The sequence below is a fragment of the Oryctolagus cuniculus genome, chromosome 6, assembly GCF_964237555.1.
Source record: "Oryctolagus cuniculus chromosome 6, mOryCun1.1, whole genome shotgun sequence".
Classification (NCBI taxonomy): Eukaryota; Metazoa; Chordata; class Mammalia; order Lagomorpha; family Leporidae; genus Oryctolagus; species Oryctolagus cuniculus.
Genome location: NC_091437.1, coordinates 83,197,040 through 83,219,727, shown reverse-complemented (window position 1 = coordinate 83,219,727; position 22,688 = coordinate 83,197,040). Strand labels below are relative to the sequence as shown.

Genomic DNA, 22,688 nt, shown 5'->3' with positions numbered 1-22,688 from the left:
CAGTAGTAAGCACCCCACCTTCCTGCAATTCCATTCCAACTCCAAAGGCAGCTTCCCTGTTAAACAAAGCCAGGAGTCCAAAAAAATCCCTTTTAGGCATAGCTGACTACACACCTACAGGTATTCTGGGCAGGCACTGTTTACATGGAAAAGGCTTCATGAAAATCACGAAAGGTGAGACAAAGAACACCACCCAAAATGAAGGCTGCTCACATCTTTGAAGAAACAATAGTACATTACTTCTCCTGCACCACCGCCCCCCCCGCCCCCAACCAGCACCGCGGACATCAGGAGCGCCGTTGCCCCGTCCTAACCAAACTGTGCTTTGCTACATTCTCCTGGATCGCTCATTATCTGGGCGAGTCTGGACGCAAGGCAGACAAAGTCGGCTGGGTCCCGAAACGCCACCACAAAGATGCCTGTGTTGATGCAACATCAGGCTTTCCAAAACACAGAGGGACCAATAAGAGTCACTCTTCAAACACATGCACTCGGATGCAGGTGAAAACAATACCCTTTCGTGATGAGAGGAGCTGTTTACCAGGCAAGGCTTCTCGGGAAGAACGAATTTTTAGTATGGAATGCTGGAGTCCGCATGGGATTCACAAAGCAAGATCAAATTAAACAGATGACACGATGAACACGCTTCGTTTCATGCATGGCTGTGTTTTTCGTGAGACATAAAGACTTAAAGTAATTACCATGAACTAAGACTCCTGCACCGACCTCCTCTTGCTGCTGGGGGTCCTTAACCACCGATGCTCTACAACAAAGACGACCGCCTGCTCTCCCGTGCCTTATTCCTTCTTTAAGGTTTGCAGACAAGCGCCTCGCCGCTGTGAGAACACAGGACAGTACCTCTGTATCTATGTCTCTAATGCAGCATAAAGATTACTGTGGAAACCTATCACACGGGCGAGCAGCAACACCAGCCACCAATGAGGAGGAGGCACATGCAGAATCCAGCACATGCTCTCTGAGGCTCAGGCTGTCACCAGCATTTAGCAGGCTGCTAATCTAATTATAGCTAGTTTGCTAGCAAGCAGCTACTGGAGCAGAGCACGGGAGCAAATTCAATTTTAATAAATTAAAACCCACAGACAAAATCATCTTGATCTCCTGTCCTGTTGAGGATTAATGTAACACTTCATAAACTGTAAGTGATTTTTAAAGTACATCCTTATTTCTGCCCCGATCTTGAGAAACAAAGAGTGGTTAAATCAATGGACAAGAATGCCAGCTTACGCACGCTTTTCAGATTCCAGCGCTGAGGAATAAAGAATCAAATCAGTACCGCGAAAATACTAGTAGTCTGGTAGAAGAGCACAGACTCACTTAATTTTCCCTGATTAGAGATTTGCCACTTTCTTGTCATAAAACGTGAGTTAGTCTTTCTTCAGTACAGTTTGAAATACCATGCAAATCTCTATCCGTAGTGGAAAAGCGCTAATCAAGGTGTCAAGAATCATAATGTTGATGACAGTGATTAATAATAATTCAGGACCACATGCAACATAAAAGCCATTTCAGAAGTCATTGTTAGGAGCCGGTGCTGTGCCGGTTCGAGTCCTGGCTGCTCACTTCCAATCCATCTCTCTGCTATGGCCTGGGAAAGCAGCAGAGGATGGCCCATGTTCTTGGGCTCCAGCAGGACCCCAAGTCCTTGGGCCACTGCACCCATGGGGGACGCCTGGAAGAAGCTGCTGGCTCCTGGCTTCAGATTGTCACAGCTCAAGCCATTGCAGCCATTTGGAGAGTGAACCAGGGATGGAAGACCTCTTTCTCTGTCTCTGCCTCTGTAATTCTGCCTTTCAAATAAATAAATAAATCTTTAAAAAAAAAAGTCATTGTTAAAGAAAAAAATGAAAGGAGGTCTGCATCACGGTGTAGTGGTTAAGCAACATCAGCATCCCAAGTAAGAGTGCAGGTTCCAGTCCCAGCTACTCTGCTTCTGATCCAGCTCCCTGCTAACGGACCTGGGAAGACAGCAGAAGATGCCTCAAGTACTTGGACCTCTCCTACCCACATGCAAGATGTGGGTGGAGTTTCTGGCTCCAGGCTTCAGCCTGGCCCAGCCCTGGCTGAGACATGTGGGGAGGTAGCCAACAAACAGATCTTTTTCTCTGTCTTTCCCCCATCTCTGTCACTCTGCTTTTGAAATAAATAAAATTCGTCTTAAAAAATGAAAGAAATTTGCACACTGCAGCATGGCAGCACTAGTTCTAGATGCTAATTTTGATGAGGGGAAGTTTGATGTGTAGGTAATGAAGTATGCATTCTAACACCAAGATTGCTTGGATATAAGTTTTCAATTGACCATTTGCCAGCTGTGTGACCCTGGGCAAGCACCCAAGAGAAACAGTAAGAGGAGTCACCAGGGGAGGGGTATTGCTAGTGAGTTCTAAGCATTTAGCACAGAGTACGGTGCAGAGTGATAGTTTCAAATCAGTTCTACATGAAGTCCTGGTTAATAGTAGTGACCCTCTCACAGCCCTGTGTTGTGTGCCTTCCTCTCCAGTAACACAGTACTCAAACACGTAGTGCCTCCCTGTACGGATTGTCAGATGCACCATTCAGACATAATGAATGATGACAAGCTAACAGAGGACTTGATTCATCACACAGAACCGTTATTGGTATTCACTGTAGCGAGCAAATTATTTCACCTACTGCTATCAGGAGAGGTAACAGTCATTGCTTCTACTCGATTCTATGGGGGTACTTTAAAATGCTTGTGGAAAAATGAAATAAAAAGATTAGTCTATTTGGGTACAAAAAACTTAAAATCCATACATACCAAGAATTTTCAAAAATTTCATGGAAATGCATATCATTAAAAATTTGCATGGAGCTCAAATTTTAATATCAAAATAAAGTTATCTTTTAATTCCATTTATAACAAATTTTTTTGAAGTATCGTCTTTTATGAACTAATGTTACAAGTAATTTTCAGGAAAGCATGAAGTTACATTTTATTAATGATGTGTAGCATAGATTAAATGATACAGATTCCAAAAGTGTACTCTATGGAATATAAATTGGGGGAAGTTTGTGATGAGAAAACATAATTAAACTTAAAATAACAATTTACGTCAAACAGGGAGACAAGTCAACTACATAAATATGACTTTCAGGCAACTTATTTACCTATTAGTTTCACGTTAGAGTAATTTCTTCTTAATAGGTTCTACAGAATGAACAGTCCTGGGTGGGTATGAATGTGAAATCTATTCATCTGCTAAATTTCTTTTTCTTAATTTCCAGAAACTGCTGTTTTATCAGTCAAATTCCAATCCAATGACAAAATGCAAATGTCTCATTTCTGTAGTTGGTTTTGCTTTGATGTTAAGTTGAAAACCTTTACAAAAAGCTGACATGCTCAACATGCTCAAGGCATTATGACTTGCTCCAAGAAACCAAGTATTCCCAGGGATTAATCAGTAGCTATGGGTAAAGAACACCAAGGGGCATTCCATCCCTCAATCACTGTGCACCACAAACCCTTGGGACTAAACCAGTGAAAGGAACGGTATGCGCCATCAACTTCAAGGGAAAGCCCAGAAACTCATGATCTGTAAATTCAAGAGCGAACAACTAAGGAGAAATGCAGACACCCTGGACAAACAGCAAGGAGCTAGGCCTGCTACAGAAAGTTGACTGCTGCGTGTGCTGTGCGTTATCCAAGTGCAATCAGCATCACCAGGAGCTAAAAACTCCACGAGGAATTGAATTTTTTTTTGAATAATATTTCCTTTATTTACAAGTTAGAATCAACAAAGAAAGTCCAGGGGACCAAATGGGGAGATGACAAACTCCCAGGGCCCCAAATGGTGTGGAAGGAAAAAGGGAAAACAGAGTAGACAAAAAAAAAGTCAACGTAAAAAAAAGCGATCCCCCTTCTCCCCTCCCCCTGGAGGCTAAGGGGGATCATGGCCATAACCCCTCAGCCTTACCTAGCTTAAAATAAATTAGAACAATCGACTTCACAACAGGGTCCTTAGAAGTGAACAGGGTAGCCATGGCCTTAGGTAATCCCTAATAGGGCTGTTGCCTACTCCCACCCTGCATCCCTGCCCCATCCCAGGAATTCTGGGGGGGGGGGTGCTCTGTGCCTGAGGTCACTCCCAATGGGGCTGGGATTTCAATAGTATGCTGTCCAGGAGGAACTGGCCCAAGGCACAGCTCCCTGGATGCTGCCAGCATACAGACTAGCAACACTTTCTGGAGTTTATCTAGGAAACATCTAGCAGCTTCTGCCCTCTTCATTGAACAGACTGCTCGCTCAAAAATAGGCACTAAAAAGCTGATTGACTTTCTATATGCTTGTTTCGTATAAGACATTAAATAAGGCTATTTTTTTAAGTCTGAATACTCTGAAGTGCTCGGACCCAGTATTTGTTTTGAAACATTAGTAACATTCCTTATTTTTTTTTAAAAAAGATTTATTTATTTATTTGAAAGTCAGAGTTACACAGAGAGAGGAGAGGCAGAGTGAAGTCTTCCATCCGATGGTTCACTCTCCAGATGGCCGCAACGGCCGGAACTGCGCCGATCCAAAGCCAGGAGCCAGGAGCTTCTTCCAGGTCTCCCACAAGGGTGCAGGGGCCCAAGGACTTGGGCCATCTTCTACTGCTATCCCGAGCCATAGCAGAGAGCTGGACAGGAAGTGGAGCAACCGGATCTCGAACCGGCACCCATATGGGATGCCGGCGCTTCAGGGCAGGGCGTTAACCCACTGCGCCACAGCGCCGGCCCCAGAGTAACATTCCTTATGCTATGGTAATACACACACACGCACACACACATAAATAAAATTTTTTAAACTGGAAAAGACATTCTTGTCTTTGACTCATCCTTGATCCTGAAAAATCATTTATTTGCTTAGTTAACCATCTGGAGCATCTACTATGTGCAAGGACTTGTGCTGAAGCCTGAGAATTCTGCCGGAAGTAGAATGGAGGTTTGGATTCCTAAGGAAGCTTCTTTTTGGTGAGGCCAAATGATTAATAGTGATAATGACAGGGAACCACAGGGCAGTGCAGAAGCCTGGGTAAGCTCATAAGGGTGATGGAGATGGTGGGTGTGAGGTCTGACTGGGTGAGGCAGGCTTTCCATGGCTGGGGTATGGGTAGAGACCTACAAGGACTATCAAAGTCATGGAGAGGCCAAGGAAGGAGGTGACACAAAATACGTGCAAAGGGTTGATCCCAAGCCCTCTGGAAGTCTGTCTGCTGATCTGATCCTTTTATACCTCCTTTGCAGTATTAGATTCCCCTTATCTTCCAAGTCAAAGCCATTGGCTACCCTGTGTGGCTCAGAGAATGAGAACCTGTGCATTTTACACCTGCTCCACAGGGTGAGGAGCAGTCATCACAGAAACCGCCCGACTCGCTGCATGCATTTATTGTGTTCTGTTGATTCCTTAGCCTTGGAGAAACAAAAGGAAAGCAAATGGCCTGTGCTTTGAGAATTTTCACATGGAATTCTGCTGCTGTTTTTTTTCCCTCCTAGGGAAAAAATTATTTTGTTTAAATACAGAGCTCAGAGATAACTTTACATGGCTTAGAATATTCTGGCTGGAAGCAGCTCAGCTCCAGTTGGAGAATTCATTTCTGCTGGATGAACAGCTTCCAGGATCAGGAAGGAGGACCAATCATAAGCTAGCGAAGCCCCAGGCTTGTTTTACTCCCCCAACTCTGCAGGACATGAGGGACCAGCAGCCAAACCTGTGGTTCAGGGAAAGCTACGGGTCCCAGGCTGCATCGAGTTGGGGGCAGCTTGAGATGGAGCCCTATGGAGCTCCATTCCCATGAGTGGGATGCGAGTCGCAACATGAAGTCACTACAGGTGGAGCTGGCTGGAGATGCTAACCACTGGGGCTTCCTCCACCCCTGGGAGCAATTGGGACCACCCCTCAAGCCAAAGGAATAGCAAAGAGCCCAGACTGCAAAGCTCCTTCTGGCCACTAGGGGGGCCAACCACGGGCCAGCATGTGGGCAGCTGGTGCCCCTTCTGGGTTCCTAACACCCAAAATACCAGCTTTGCTCTCTTGGCCTCCTGGGCTCTCAGGTCTGACGCAGTTGAAGACAGCTGCTGGGAATTACTCCGGCTGCCCACAACCCCATGCGCAACCCTCACTCCCCTCTGCTTTCACAGGGCCCAGCATCCCATGCTGCTCACCAGGAGCCGACTCTGGCTCAAGAAATCCCACCAGGGTCCTTGGTGGGGCAGCACAGGAGGTCCTGTGCGAGTCTGTTCTCCAGATTTCCGAGAAGCATTTACTGAGAACTACCATGTTCAGACAGCTTGCTGTGGCTACAGGAGCGGATCTTGTCGGGCTTCTTCCTGGGGCTCAGGTCAGGAGCCGGTTGTGCACCTTGTGGCATCCTCTCCAAGCCTAGCGTTTGATTCTTTGCATGATCTGTTTTTCATAGCAAGAGTGATGGAAGGGGTGGGAAGAAGGCAGGGCAGGACTGTGAATTCAAGAGGAAGCTAGCACATGAGATATATCCATGGAGGCCTGCTCTGGATGCTGTAATCACCACCGTATGTAGGCACAGGGGCCCTGGTGACCAAGGCCTGTCAGAGGGCCTCCCATACACTGGGTGTGTGTGTCCATGAGGTGGAGACAGCATAGCATATACACCCACAGGAACTTCCCGGGAACCCACCCGCTGTGTGGCTGCACAGAGGAGGAGATGATACCTGCCCACTATGCCAGGATGAATGGTACCCCAGGGCCACCCTCCCCACTTCCAAGGGCAAATTTCCTGCTCTGGTCCTCGATGATAGGCTGATGAGGCTTTATGTGACCTCAGCCACTCCTGCCATTTGCTACTGCAACCCACCCAATGGACTACCACACTCAGCACCTTGGACTCTGGATTGGCTTCATCCTAGGGCCGCAGAGCACTTAGGAATGCCCAAGTAATGCCTGTGCAACCAAGGATGGAGCAGACCACTTGGGCTTTGAAACAAGAAATCCCATGATGGCACAAGAGAAAAAGACTTCTTGGGTATGGGACTAATGCTTAAAAATACATTTACAGAAAACGTAGGGCTGGCGCCGTGGCTCACTAGGCTAATCCTCCGCCTTGCGGCACCAGCACACCGAGTTCTAGTCCCGGTTGGGGCGTCGGATTCTGTCCCGGTTGCCCCTCTTCCAGGCCAGCTCTCTGCTGTGGCCAGGGAGTGCAGTGGAGGATGGCCCAAGTCCTTGGGCACCGCACCCGCATGTGAGACCAGGAGAAACACCTGGCTCCTGGCTTGGGATCAGCGCCAGCCGCAGTGCGCCAGCCGTGGCGGCCATTGGAGGGTGAACCAACGGCAAAGGAAGACCTTTCTCTCTGTCTCTCTCTCTCACTGTCCACTCTGCCTGTTTAAAAAAAAATACATATACAGAAAACGTTTATCTTTCATAGGTTTCATATCCTTCCTGCTTTCCTCATACCCTTTTCCTACTAATACCCTGTCCCCAGAGTATAAAAGGACCCAGAGTCTGCAACCTTCCTGGGCCACATAAGTCTGCCTGGCTACCCAAACTCCTCACATCAAGTAACAATTTAGCCAGCCCCTTGTCCTGGTCCCAGAAAACCTGACTCCTATTTACACTCACGTAAGTTTTTATTAGAAGGACACAAGCTCCAGCCATAGATGTCAGCATGTGAATTTGCTAAAAGAATGGGGCCCATGGCATTCAGGACATCACAGTCTAAACTGATGGGAAGGCACAGAGGCAATTCTGTTCAGACTGAGAGCAGTAAGGTAAGAGCTTATTTTTATTTTATTGTTTATTTGAAAGAGTGACACACAGAGAGGAAAAAGACAGAGAGAGAACTCCCATTTGCTAACTGACTCCCCAAACACCTGAAGCTGGTCCAAGCTGATGCCAGGAGTCTGCAACTCCATTTGGGTCCCCTCATGGGTGGCAGGGACCCAGGTATTTGGGCCATCATGTGCCGCCTTCTCATGTGCATTAGCAGGGAAATGGATTGGAAGCAGAGAAGCTGGGACTAGAACCAGCACTCCAATAGGTATATGGACATCCTAAGTGGTTGGTGGTTTAACCTGCCATAACAGCTTTGAAATATTGATGCCAAAAGGATACTTCTATGTCTGATGGACCATTCAATTAAGAAAAACATCATTTATGCCCTGTCTCATGGTTCTAACTTACACATACATTATTCCCAGAAAAGCATCTTTTCAATTCTCCTGCCCTCTAGAGCTGCTCATTCTTAATCAAATAATCATTTAATAACAAAATCAAATAATCAATTACAGGAAATTATTTTAAAGTCTCACTGCACCCAAATTTAAGCACTGCATAACAGAAGGACTTATGTATTCTCCTGAAATAAAAACTCATGTTTTTCTTTCACTTAGATTTTTACAGATCAGTAAGTCAAATGTGGTTTTATTTAGCTGATGAGGCAGAGTACATGTGGATATTTCAAGTGTAGTCCTTGTCCCTGTTGGAAAACTAATATCCAAATGGCACCTGGACAGCAGAGACAGCAAGAATGAACATTATGGCAATTAAAAATGGATACCATTAGCAAACTGTTTTGAACAGTAACTACAAAAAACAAGAGCCAGGTTTTGGTTTAAGACTCTCAGCAATTCACACCTTAGTGGGAATGATTTTAAATAAGAATATTAAAAATTCTTTAGCATCCTGACTTGAAGCTCTTAGGAAACGAGACAATAATCTTACAGCCTAAAGTACCAAGGTGACACTGATTTATTAGCTCAAGAGATATGCAAAGGGACTTCAAAAAAGTTCATGGCAAACAGAATTAACGGTACAAGAAGATTCTCTTGGCACAGAAATCTTTTTTTTTCACAATAAGAAGAAAATGGATACTATGGAAAAACTATGCATGGTTTCAAAAACCTTTATACTACAATAAACTCATACTTTTCACTCCATTTCCCATGATATCTCTGAAGCAGCCTTATATATTGAGAGCCCATTATATGATTGTGATGGGGATGTAGCCCCTCCTCCGACACAGTTCACAGGTGAGTAGGGCAGAGTAAGTACTTGGGTGCCCAAAAAGGAAGTGGGAGCACCAAACCAGGCCCACCATGAAGTCCCTCAAAAGCTCTTGGAAAACGGAATTAAATTTAAAAAAATTATTTAAAGTACACAGACTCCAAGTATTTCTTCTATACAGATTCAGGAACACAGTGATCCTTGCTACTTTATTATCCCTCTGCCCCATGTTCCCACCCTTCCTCCTCCTCCTTCTACTATTCCCATTCTTAAATTTTTTTTTTTTTTTTTTTTTTTTTTGGACAGGCAGAGTTAGTGAGAGAGAGAGAGATGGAGAGAAAGGTCTTCCTTCCGTTGGTTCACCCCCCAAATGGCCACTACAGGAGCCAGGTGCTTCTCTTGGACTCCCATGCGGGTGCAGGACACAAGCACTTGGGCCATCCTCCACTGCACTCCCGGGCCACAGCAGAGAGCTGGACTGGAAGAGGGGCAACCAGGACAGAATCTGGCACCCCGACCGGGACTAGAACCTGTGTGCCAGTGCCACAGGCAGAGGATTAGCCTAGGGAGCCGTGGCGCCGGCCCTCATTCTTTATTTTTTTAATTATTTTTTATTATTTTTTATTTTTTGACAGGCAGAGTGGACAGTGAAAGAGAGAGACAGAGAGAAAGGTCTTCCTTTGCTGTTGGTTCACCCTCCAATGGCCGCCGCGGCTGGTGCACCACACTGATTCAATGGCAGGAGCCAGGTACTTATCCTGGTCTCCCATGGGGTGCAGGGCCTAAGCACTTGGGATCATTCTTTATTTTTTAAAGAACTATTATCAAGGTCGGCGCCGCGGCTCCCTAGGCTAATCCTCCGCCTGCGGCGCTGGCACACCGGGTTCTAGTCCCGGTCGGGGCGCCGGATTCTGTCCTGGTTGCCCCTCCTCCAGGTCAGCTCTCTGCTGTGGCCCAGTAGTGCAGTGGAGGATGGCCCAGGTGCTTGGGCCCTGCACCCGAATGGCAGACCAAGAGAAGCACCTGGCTCCTGCCTTCGAATCAGTGTGGTGCGCCGGCCACAGCACACCGGCTGCCGGGCCATTGGAGGATGAACCAACGGCAAAAGGAAGACCTTTCTCTCTGTCTCTCTCTCACTGTCTACTCTGCCTATAAAAAAAAACCAAACAAACAAACAACAACAACAAAACTATTATCAGTTAACTTGATACTCATGAGTCTAACCCTACACTAAGTAAAGAGTTAAACAAATAGTATGAAGAAAAAAACCTACCGTTTCTCAACAGTCACAACAAGGGCTATAAACTACCATCAAATCTCAAAATGTCAATTTCACTCTTATATATTAGCTTTTAGGTACTCTATTATTACCATCATATGGTATTTTGGGGACTGGCTTATTTCACTTAAGTTTAATGGTTTCTAGTTGCATCCATTTTCTTGCAAAAGACAGAGTTTTTTTTTTTTTTTTTTTTTTTTTTTTTTTTACCACTGTGTAGTATTCAATAGTGTATATATACCACAATCTCTTAATCTAGTCTTCAGTTGATGGACATCTGGGTTGATTCCGTATCTTTGCTATTGTGAATTAAGCTGCAATGAACATGGGGATACAGATCACTCTTTCCTATGCTGATTTCATTTCCTTTGGGTAAATTCCCAAGGGTAGAATATCTGGGTCATATGAGAGTTCTATACTCAGATTTCTGCTATTTCCCTATATCTCGCCAGCATTTATTGTTTGTTGATCTGTTTGAAAGCCTTTCTAACTCGGTTGAAGTGAAACCTCAAGGTGGTTTGATTTGCATTTCCCTGATGGCTAGTGATCATGAGCATTTTTTCATGTCTGTTAGCCATCTGAATTTCCCCTTTGGAAAATGCTCATTCAATTATTTTGCCCATTTCTTCACTGGATTGTTTGTTTTGTTGTTGAGTTTCTTAAGCTCTTTATAGATTCTGGATATTAATTATCAGTTGATTAGTTTTCAAATATTTTCTCCCTTTCTGTCAGCTGCCTCTTCAGTTTGCTGGTGTTTCTTTTGCACTTCAGAAGCCTGTCAGTTTGTCAATCTTGGCTTTGATTGCCTATGCTTCTGGGGTGTTTTCTAATAACTCTTTGTCCATACCCATTTCTTGAAGAGTTCTCTAGTAATTTGATGGTATCAGTTGTAGATTTAAGTCCCTGATCCATTTTGAGCGGATTTTTGTGTAAGGTGTAAGGGTCTTGTTTCATACTTCTGCATGCAGAGATCCAGTTTTACCAGAACCATTTGTTGAAGAGACTGTCCTTATACGAGGGATTGATTTTAGATCCTTTGTCAAAGATAAGTTGGTTGTAGATGTGTGGATTGATTTCTGGAGATTCTATTTTGTTCCATTGTTCTACATGTCTATTTTTTTGCCAGTACCAGGCTGTTTTCTTTATAACTGCCATGTAGTATGCCATGAAATCTGGTATTGTGATGTCTCTGGCTTTGTTTTTGTTGTGTAAGATTGCTTTAGCTCTTCAGAGTCTCTTTGTTCCATATGGAATTTAGCTAATTTTTTCTAGATCTGAAAAGAATGTCATCAGTTATTTTGACTGGGATCAAATTGAAATTGTAAAATTGCTTTTGATAGTATGGACATTTTAAAGACATTAATTATTCCAATCCACAAACATGGAAGATTCTTACTTTTTTGTGTGTCTTATGTTTCTTTCTTTAATATTTTATAATTCTCATTGTAGAGATCTTTGACATCCTCAGTTAGACTTATTCCAAGGTATTTAAATTTTTGTAGCTATTCTGAATGGGGTTGATCTTAGAGGTTCTTTCTTAGCCATGGCATTGTCCATGTACATGAAGGCTATTGACTTTGTATGTTAATTTTAAATCCTGTCACCAAACTCTTTTATGAATTCCAATAGCCTCTTAGTGGAGTCTTTTGGTTCCCTTATATATAGAATCATGTGTGGGGAGCAATCCGGACTGGACTAAGTTACTGGAATTAAGACTTATTCTATGCATCTGCTCTCCCACAATATGGCGCTGGGAGAGAAGTAAACAGCTTCCGCGCAGCTGCCTCCAGTTCAACCAATTAACTGTAGGACTTGCTCCTGATTGGAGAGCAGCGTACTCGGCGTGTGGGCAGCCGAGTTGGGATTGGCGGAGGAGGACTATAAAGGAGGATAGAGACGGCATGCACCAGGGAACATCTAAGGGGAACATCTAAGGGAACCTGTGCAGCCCCCGAGAAAGCCGGCCGGCGGTGTGCCGCTCCCCTGCGGAAGTGGGGAAAGCGGCCAGGGGGAACCGCCCTTCCACGGAGGTGGAAGGGATAGTAGCCAACCCGGGAAGAACCAGCAGCAAACCCGGGGAGGGCCGAGCAGACGAAAGAACAGCGCAGGGTCTTGTGTCGTTCCTCCACGAAGAGGGGGAGCGACATCATGTCATCTGCAAATAGGGATAGTTGGACTTCCTCCTTCCCAATGTGTATCCCTTTCATTTCTTTTTCTTGCCTGATGGCTCTGGCTAAAACTTGCAGGACTATACTGAATGGCATTGTTGAGTAGACATTCTTGTCTGGTTCCAGATCTTAGTGGGAATACTTCCAACTTTTCTCCATTCAAAAAGATGCTGTCTGTGGGTTTGTCATAAATTGCCTTGACTGTGTTGAGGAATGGTCCTTCTATACCCAATTTCTTTAAGGTTTTCATCATTAAAGGATGTTGTATTTTATCAAATGGCTTTCTCTGCATCTATTGAAATAATCATATGGCTTTTGTTCCTCAGTTTGTTGATGTGATGTATCACAGTGATTGATTTGTGAATGCTGAACTTTCCCTGCATAACAAGGATAAATCCCACTTGGTAAAATTAACTTTTAAATTATTTTTTTCATGCAAAAAACATACTGAAACCTACATACAGGAAGGGTGTCCAATGCCTTCATGGAAAATGTGTATTATGAAAAAATTACCCATGGATTTCAACATTTTTTGCACCAACATAAACTTACCTCTGAATTCAATTTTCCAAAAACATTTTGGAGTACATTAATATTCCTTAAAACACAGAATTCTGTCCTCACTACTGTGTGTTCACTGCATTGACCAGTGAAAAAGCTGAGCCACCAAGGATGCAGCTTCCCAGGGGAAACAGCACCATAGCAGGTTGGAAGACAGATAGAGCTGCAGCCTCGGACAGCTTTGGATTCCTCACAAATGAGAATTTATACTTCATGCTCACAAAGGGTATACACAGGAGCAAATCATATTTGGGTTTCAGTATGATTTGTTAGCATTGCTCCCATCATCCTCTCTATACATGGATATAGTGATTTTTGTTCATGAATTATATAAAAAACCTCTTATATCTTCACCTCAGAGTACCATAAAATGGAGCAATCTTGAGATGCATGTCACTCAGTGTGGGAAAAAGAAAAAAATTCAATAGAAAGTATTTCATACACTGAGAATCACTAACTTATAATGGTTCAACATAATTTTTAAGTAATGAAGATAGGAAAGCAAAAACATTCCCTAGAGCTGGGTATTTGTTGCAGGAGTTAAAATGGTGCTTGGAACACCTTCATTCCAAATCAGAGTGCTTGTGTTCGAGTCCTGGCTCTGATCCCTATCCCAGCTTCCTGCTAATGCACATCCTGGAAGGCAGTAGGTGATGGCTCAAGGAGCTGGGTCCCTGCCACCCATGTGAGAAATCTAGATGCAGTTCCAAGCTGCTGGCTTTGGCCTGGCTCAGCCTCAGCTGCTATGGATGATTTAGAAGTAAACTAGCAGATGGAAGATTTCTCTTCATCTGCCTCTGTCTCTGCCGTTCAAATGAATTAAAATAATTTTTAAAGTGCATTCTGTTGAAACTGTACTTGGAACTTTAAGTCTGATTGTTCTCTCAGACTAGTGCTACAGTGTCTGGTCTTCCCAGTCAGCACCACAGTGGAAGGACCCATGCTGTACAGTGCACTGTGATAGGTGGATTTAATGCATTTGCTACTCACAGAAACTCCAACTTATGTTGGGTTTATCAGGAAAAAGCCCTATTATAAGCTGAGGAGCATCTGTATTATTCAGCAAGTATTAGTGTTTTTTACAAGTATGGCATTGAAAACAGTCAGTAAATATCTTCAGTCAGTAAAGTGCTAAGAGCCCCCTCCCTTATTGAGGCTGCTGGCAGATGCTGGTCTAGTGGTGGTGGATACCCCATTGGTCAGACGGTGGGTGGGGCAGCAGGTGCAACCCCCTCCAGTACTGTAAATATGGCAAGTTACTGGACCTCGTCTGTGTCTCACTGTGCTCATCCAACAAGTTAAGCACAGCAACAGAAATTTCCTCACAAGGGGTTATGATGACTTAACGTGAACTGACACACAAAGGGGTTGAGAACACTGCACTGCCAGCTGCATACCCAGAGCGGGCAACCCGGTTCTTCAGTGGGGCTTCTTCTCATCTTGGGGACATTTCAGTAGTGTTTATTTAGCTCCTGTCATTGGACAAACACCGTGCCAGAGAACAAGCACCTTCCAAACCAAGACAGACCCGACCACGCCAACCACCAAACCTGAAAAGGACTTCAAGATTGACAAGGAAACTTCACGTCCAGTACGTGCTTTGAGAATCACCACATGCTGTTAAGTAGGTCTTTTTCTTATTATTCTCATTCTAGAGATAAGGAAACTGCCCTCCATAGTTACAGTCCTTGCTGAGCAGCCCCAGACTCAACCTGCTCATATTTCACTTTTCTTTTCACTTACCATCATGCTTGTTCCTATACAAGAAATTAATCATTTCAGAGACATAATCATTAGACATTATTAGACAACATTGACAATGACTTAGATAACAACACATAATAAAATCAGAAAAATTAAATATTATAATCCAATAATAATTAGGCATTATAATAATTAGTATTATCTAATAAGCCCTTTGTGTTAGGTTGCAGGAGTTATCCTGAGTATTTAACTTTACTTCCCTTTTTCTTTTTTTTTTTTTTTTTTTGACAGGCAGAGTGGACAGTGAGAGAGACAGAGAGAAAGGTCTTCCTTTTGCCGTTGGTTCACCCTCCAATGGCCGCTGCGGCTGGTGCACCGCGCTGATCTGATGGCAGGAGCCAGGTACTTCTCCTGGTCTCCCATGGGGTGCAGGGCCCAAGCACTTGGGCCATCCTCCACTGCACTCCCTGGCCACAGCAGAAAGCTGGCCTGGAAGAGGGGCAACCAGGACAATCCGGTGCCCCAACTGGGACTAGAACCTGGTGTTACTTCCCTTTCAAATCCCATCACATTTTTGGATGTTAACAGGCAACATCAAGGATGTTAAAGTGGTCATCTCATCAACAAAATCCCCAGTCTAGAACTGAACTCTGTCTGTGTTAACCAAGAGACGACTTTTATAAAATTTTACAAAGGGTGTCATGTAAAATTTTATAAAAGTCGTCTCTTGGTCAACATACACAGAGTTCCATCAAGTTAGCTTGCAGCTTTGTCTCCTAAAGTTTCCTATCACTGAATGAGTCCTAGACAGCATCAGCGCCAGCTCTTGAGTATATCCCTGCACTTCTCTCATCCAAAATCAAGGCACAGAATCATGCATAAGAAATACATGCTGCTATCTGCAGTATTAGTAACTTTGAAAGATTACACTTTTATAAATATCTAACTCCAGAACATCATTTGTTATGATCTACCTAGGATCACTTATAGCTGTCATACAAAGGGTCAAATCAAAACTCTGGAGGTTATATGGTGAATGACACTGCTTGACAGAGATGGTACTGCAGTCTCAGCAATATCAATATCACCACACACTGGGGACAGGCATTGTGGTACAGAAGGCTAAGCTGTAGCCTGGGATACCCACACCTCGTATCTGACTGCCTGTTCGAGTCCCTGTTACTCTCCTTCCTATTTAGCTCCCTGTTAACATGCCTGGGAAATCAGTAGATGATGGCTTCCTGACATACTGAATTCCTGCCATCCACGTGGGAGACCAAGATTGAGTTTGATTCCTGGCTTCAGCATGGCACAACCCTGGCTGTGGGGAGCAATTCGGACTATACTGTTACTGGAATTAAGATTTATTCTATGCATCTGCTCTCCCACAATATGGCGCTGGGAGAGAAGTAAACAGCTTCTACCCAGCTGCCTCTCACCAACTTGACAAGCTGCAGAAGCTGCTCCTGATTGGAGGAGAGCGGCGTGCTCGGCGTGTGGGCAGCCGAGTTGGGATTGGTGGAGAGGACTATATAGGAGGAGAGAGACGGCATGGTGGTGTGGGTTGGTTGGAGAGTGCGTTGGAGAGTTCGCGGGGAAGTTCGTTACTTCGTTCTTTCTCATTTCTCTCTACTCATTCTTGCTTTGGGAGTTCGCTGTTTACTTATTCTTACTTTACTATAGAAAGGACTTGTAAAAAAAGGGAACAACAAGCGCCCGGTCCGGTGCGGCTCCTCCGCGTGCGGAGGAGCAGCAAGTGGTGCCGTGACTCGGATAGGAAACCTAGGAGGGAAAGACCGGGAAGAAGTGGGAAATTACTGGAGAGAGAGACTAGCAAAGAGCCTAGGGGAAGGCCGGACGGAAAGAGTGCCGGTGAAAAGCTAGTCAGAACCTAGGAAAAAAGCCGCGGGGGAAGAAAATTAGAAGCTAGGAAGGAGGTATTAACTGGGAACGTCTGGGAGACTCAGTCTTCCATTACGCTCACTGCTCCAACATGTCACAGACGGTACAGACAATGGAGTTCTTTGGCTACTCTTTGCCCACTGGCTACCTCTTCCTCCTCCTGGGCACCATCCTCTGTTTCTCCCTAAAGATCATCTATGGGCTAAATATGGTTTCTCTCTCTCTCTCTTCCTACTCCCCACCTCGTCGCAGCTTTTCCTCTAAGCAAGGGAAACGAGGGGGGAGGAAAATTCATGCATTTGTAAGAGCAATCGTAGAGACGTCCCCCTGGTTTCCACAGCAGTGGAGGCAGGTGGGACGGAAAATGCGCGAGGCTGGGGAACCGATAGAAGTGCTGAAGCTGTGGCAACTCGTTGATCAGGTGCTTCAGAACCCCACGGAAGGGATCGAGTTGTTGCTTAATGAGGGGAGTGAAATGCAGGAAGAATTATGGCAGGGCAGCCAGGCGAGCAACTATTGTAACGAACAAGTGAGAAGAAAATCAAAGAAGGATTTAGAGAGCCAGGAAGCTTATGGGGGGGAGAAGGAAGCTGAGGAGGGAACCTCGCCCCCGAGAGAGATGCCTGGCCATACAAGGCTGGCAAATTCAACCATAAAGGATGAATCACCACCCCGGTATCGCCCATTGGTACTACCAAAGTTTCCTCCTGTAAAGAAAAGCCCCTTTTTTCCCCATGAGATTGAAGAAGAGTGGGAGGAAGAAGGAGTGATGGAGGGAGTAGGTATGCAGGAGGAGCTAGAAAGGCCAAGAACCGAAAACAAGCAAAGGGGAGCTGTTTATAGAAAACCTGCTTGGGGGCAGTACCAGGAACCAGGCCAGGTGTTTCCTGTAATTCAGGATCCACAGGGAAACAGGGGATGGACGCCTCTTGACCATAAATTACTTAAAGAGTTGCAGCAATCAGTACAATTGTATGGGCCCCATGCAAGTTACACTCAGGCAATCCTTGATAACATCGGGCAGCAAGGCCTAATACCTGAGGATTGGAGAAACTTAGTAAAGGCGGTGTTAGGCGGGGGTGACTTCCTCTTGTGGCTAGCTGCCTATAAAGAATTTGCGCGAGAATATTCAAAGCAGAACTATCAAACAGGGAATCAAGCATGGGATGAGGAAATGTTAAATGGAGAAGGGCGATTTGCCTGTCCCGATGAGCAGGCCCGATTACCAACAGCTGTCCTCTTACAGGTGAGAGAGATAGCAAGAAGAGCCTGGAAGGTGATACCCAGAAAAGGAGAAGTAAGACACAGCCTAACTAAGATAGTACAGGGCCCTACCGAACCTTACGCTGATTTCGTGAACCGATTAATGGAAGCAGCAGGAAACATTTTCGAAACCGTGGAAGAAGCAATGCCCTTAGTCAAAAGATTGGCGTATGAACAGGCCAATAAAACATGTCGGGAAGCTCTTAGACCATGGCAGCATAAGGACATCCCTACCTTTTTGAAAATCTGTAGGGATGTCATGGATGATGTAGTTTCTGGATCACATGCTGCAGTAGCAGTAACCCGACAATTTAGACAGAACATGAGGGGACGTATATGCTTTAGATGTGGTCGAGAAGGGCATCTAATGAGGGAATGTAGGGCCAGATTTCCAGCCCGAGATCGGCAGGGCATAGAGAACTCGAGAAGACCAGGCCTTTGCCCACGCTGTAGAAGAGGAAATCATTGGGTCAGTGAATGTTACTTTAAAATAAACAGCGCAGGCAATCCCCAGAGGATGCCAAATGAGCCGGGCCCCATAAGAAGATCAGGTGTATATGGTCAACAGCAAAAAAACGGAATGTGGGCCCCTGCACCCCGGGGCCAAAACAATCGGTGGGTGCCACGGTCCCAAAACCAAATATTTACCGCGCAGAGTTACGAGCCACCGAATATTCGGTACTGACACCTCAAATGGGGCCACAAGCCATAGAGGTGAGGGCAGAAACAATTTCAGCGGAGCATAACGGACTTGGAATAATCGTAGGAAAAGAAACAAATGCTTTGAGAGGCCTAATGGTCATCACCGGAGTCACTCAATTACCTTTTGATAAGTTAAAAGTGCTAATACAATCTACAAAGGGTATTATTCAAATCAAACCAGAAGAACCTGTGGCTCAAATACTGATCATGATTGGAGCGCAGGACGTTCATGGACCCCAAGGGGAGAAATTTGCAGCCTTGTCCCTATCTCTAGCAGATCGACCTCTGTGGACCTTAACCATTAGAGGAAAGTCGATTCAGGGCCTGCTAGACACAGGTGCGGATGTAAGTATAATTTCGGAAAATGATTGGCCGAAGTCATGGCCCCTTCAGCCAGGAGATAATACTTTAGTAGGCCTAGGTGCGGCCATGACACCATCAAGGAGTGCTCAGGTGCTTCATTGGCAGGATCAAGAAGGGAACAAGGGAAATGTGCAACCTTATGTTAGTGCACTCCCCATCACATTATGGGGAAGAGACATTTTAGAACAATTGGGACTGACGTTAACAAATGAGGATCAATTGGAGAGTTCTACAGGACGGCGTATTATGTATAAAAAGGGATATCAGGAGAGAGGATTAGGCTCCAGAGAAGGCAGAAGGGACCTAGCCCAGCCCATAGGCGATTTTAAAAGACAGGACACGGGTTTTTCGTGGGGGCCACTGAGACGCAGCCGCTGCCATTGTCATGGCTGGACAACAAGCCAAAGTGGATACCACAGTGGCCCCTTACCCAGGAAAAGTTGGCTGCGGTAAATGATATAGTATCACAACAATTAGAGGCAGGCCATTTGCAACCATCAACCTCCCCATGGAATACGCCAATATTCGTGATAAAGAAAAAATCAGGGAAATACCGGTTGTTGCATGATTTACGGGCTGTTAATCAGCAGATGCAACCCATGGGGGCATTGCAACCCGGACTCCCGGTTCCTACTATGATCCCAAAGCATTGGCCACTAATAGTACTCGATCTGAAGGACTGCTTTTTTAGCATACCTCTACATGAACAAGACACTCAGAGGTTTGCTTTCACCGTACCTTCCATTAATCATCAAGGTCCCGACAAAAGATATGAATGGAAGGTGCTTCCCCAAGGAATGACTAACAGTCCTGCCATATGCCAGCTATATGTTGACCAGGCAGTAGAGCCGGTTCGACAACAGTGCCCAAAAGTACAAATTTTACACTACATGGATGACTTGTTAATAACGGCTGAAAGTGAAAGTCACCTAATGGAAGCATATAAGCTGCTGCTATTATATTTGGAAAAAGTTGGGTTACAAGTAGCGCCAGAGAAGATACAAAAAGGGGAAGTAGTACAGTACTTAGGACTTAAAGTAACTTCTGAAAAGGTAACCCCATTAGAATTTGAAATTGCAATAGATGGGTTACAGACCCTTAATGACTTCCAAAAATTATGTGGCAATTTAAATTGGTTGAGGCCCTATTGTAAATTAACTACCGAAGATATGATGCCATTATTCAATATTTTAGAAGGAGATGCCCAGCTTGATTCCCCTCGTAGATTGACAATAGAAGCCCGCTTGGCGTTACAGAAAATTGAAAAACAAATTAAAGCAATGCAGATGGAAAGATGTGATCCACAACAAGCCCTAGAAATATTAATTTTTATGGAACAGCTGTATCCCTTCGCAGTCATTTGGCAAGGAGGACCCTTGTTGTTTGTATACCCACATTCACATGCACCGCGTGTACTATACACCCAAGGCATTGCGGTGGCCGATTTAATATTAACAGCAATAAAAAAGGCGACAGAAATGGCGGGGAAGACTCCAAAGCGATGTGTAGTTCCCTTTGCTCAAGAGGCAGTAGAAGCCTTTACAAAGGAATGCTGGCAATGGGCATACATAGTTCTCATTCTACAAATAGAGATTGACAATCACTACCCTCGCCATCCATTTGTTAACTTCTGCACACAGGTTTCAATAAAACGGGTGCAGAAGGTGCGAAGGGATCCAATTCAAGGGGCAGTTACCGTATTTACGGATGGAGCTAAAGGCGGAACAGGAGCAGCTATATTTAACAATCAACGATATTTCGTTTTAACAGCATCCCCTTCTCCACAACATGCAGAATTAGCTATTATCGCAACAGTATTACGCAGAGAGAGTGCACCCATGAATATTTTGTCTGATAGTGCATATGTGGTGAATGCAGTTCAGATGCTCGCTACACAGTGCCTTATTCTTAAATCCTCCTCAGTCTATTCTTATCTAAGTGAAATTCAGGGGTTATTAAATCAAAGAGAGCATGCTATTTACATAGGCCACATAAGAGCTCATTCTAATTTACCTGGCCCACTTACTCGAGGAAACATGATGGCAGATCACTATTCAAGATTCTTGCTTGCATGCACCTCTTTGGAACAAGCTAAAGAATATCACTCTAAATGGCATGTTAACACCCACACTTTAAGTTTTAAATTTAATATTCCCCGCAAGCAAGCAGAAGATATCATTAGATCCTGTGAAAAGTGCGTTGTTACCATAGTTCCAAAGATTCCTGCGGGAGCCAATCCCCGTGGCCTTAAACCAGGACATATCTGGCAGATGGACGTTACACATATCCCCTCTTTTGGGCGACAAAGCTGTGTTCACGTCACTGTAGATACATACTCAGGGGTAATTATGGCCACAGCCATGAATAAAGAAGGAGTACAACAAGTAATCCAACACTGCTTGCAGGCTTTTGCAGCCTGGGGAGTTCCTCATGTGATCAAAACGGATAACGGCCCAGCGTATACATCAAAGCGTTTTGCTGCATTTTTGAAAGAATTCGGAATCTCCCATATTACCGGTATTCCATACAATCCACAGGGGCAAGCTGTGGTAGAACGCGCTCACTTATATTTAAAAAATTTAATAATTAAACAAAAAGGGGGAATAGGGGAAATGGCCACATCCAACAAGGATGTCTTGGCCCTAGCTCTTTATACAATTAATTTTTTGAACAAGAAAAAGAACGGTAAAACACCTGCAGAAATGCATACTCAATCAGTTGATAAGGAATCAATACAGTGGGTAATGTGGAAGGATTTACAGGACAACCAATGGAAAGGCCCGTTCCCCTTACTCAGAAGAGTACGAGGCGCCGTTTGTTTTTTTTCACAGGGTGCGGCACAACCAATATGGACCCCTGAGAGAAGAATTCGGTTGATAAACCTGCCAGCAGAAGATCTAGAAGAAGAAAACTCCATTTGAGGAAGAAAACAATGAATAACCAATCCCTGGGATCTTTGGAATACGGGACATTTTTCAACAAACTCTGAAGTAGCACGACAAACAAGAGTCAATAGCATGAAGATCACACTGAACTTTACACAGGCGCGTATCAACGCCAAAAAATAAAAAGAAAGGGGGATCTGTGGGGAGCAATTCGGACTATACTGTTACTGGAATTAAGATTTATTCTATGCATCTGCTCTCCCACAATATGGCGCTGGGAGAGAAGTAAACAGCTTCTACCCAGCTGCCTCTCACCAACTTGACAAGCTGCAGAAGCTGCTCCTGATTGGAGGAGAGCGGCGTGCTCGGCGTGTGGGCAGCCGAGTTGGGATTGGTGGAGAGGACTATATAGGAGGAGAGAGACGGCATGGTGGTGTGGGTTGGTTGGAGAGTGCGTTGGAGAGTTCGCGGGGAAGTTCGTTACTTCGTTCTTTCTCATTTCTCTCTACTCATTCTTGCTTTGGGAGTTCGCTGTTTACTTATTCTTACTTTACTATAGAAAGGACTTGTAAAAAAAGGGAACAACAAGCGCCCGGTCCGGTGCGGCTCCTCCGCGTGCGGAGGAGCAGCACCTGGCTATTGTGGCCATTTGAGGACTGAATCAGCAATGAAAGATCTCTCTCTTTCTCTCTCAAAGAAGTAAATAAATAAATCTAAAAAAGTATCTATCAGCACAGACTTCTCTCCTAGTCCATTATATTTTACCGCAACCTCACTACTGTCCAGCTGGGAATCCTGGGTGTATTCCATAACTTCTCTGCATTTCAGTGTTCTCATCCATAACATTCTCATGATGATGCTGT

General features: G+C 44.7%; 1 protein-coding gene across 4 annotated transcripts in view; it reads right to left on the bottom strand.

Moving 5' to 3' along the window:
• Positions 1-22,688, bottom strand: part of FAM110B (family with sequence similarity 110 member B) — a 183,241-nt gene that overhangs the window by 83,899 nt on the left and 76,654 nt on the right. The window contains exon 1 of one of the 4 annotated variants that reach the window (XM_002710506.5): positions 702-925. The exons of 2 other annotated variants lie outside the window; for them this stretch is intronic. The gene's annotated coding sequence lies outside the window, so the exon portion shown is untranslated. Of the gene's footprint in view, positions 1-701; positions 926-22,688 lie in introns of those variants that run through there. One more of the 4 variants, XM_051844497.2, reaches the window with a different exon arrangement.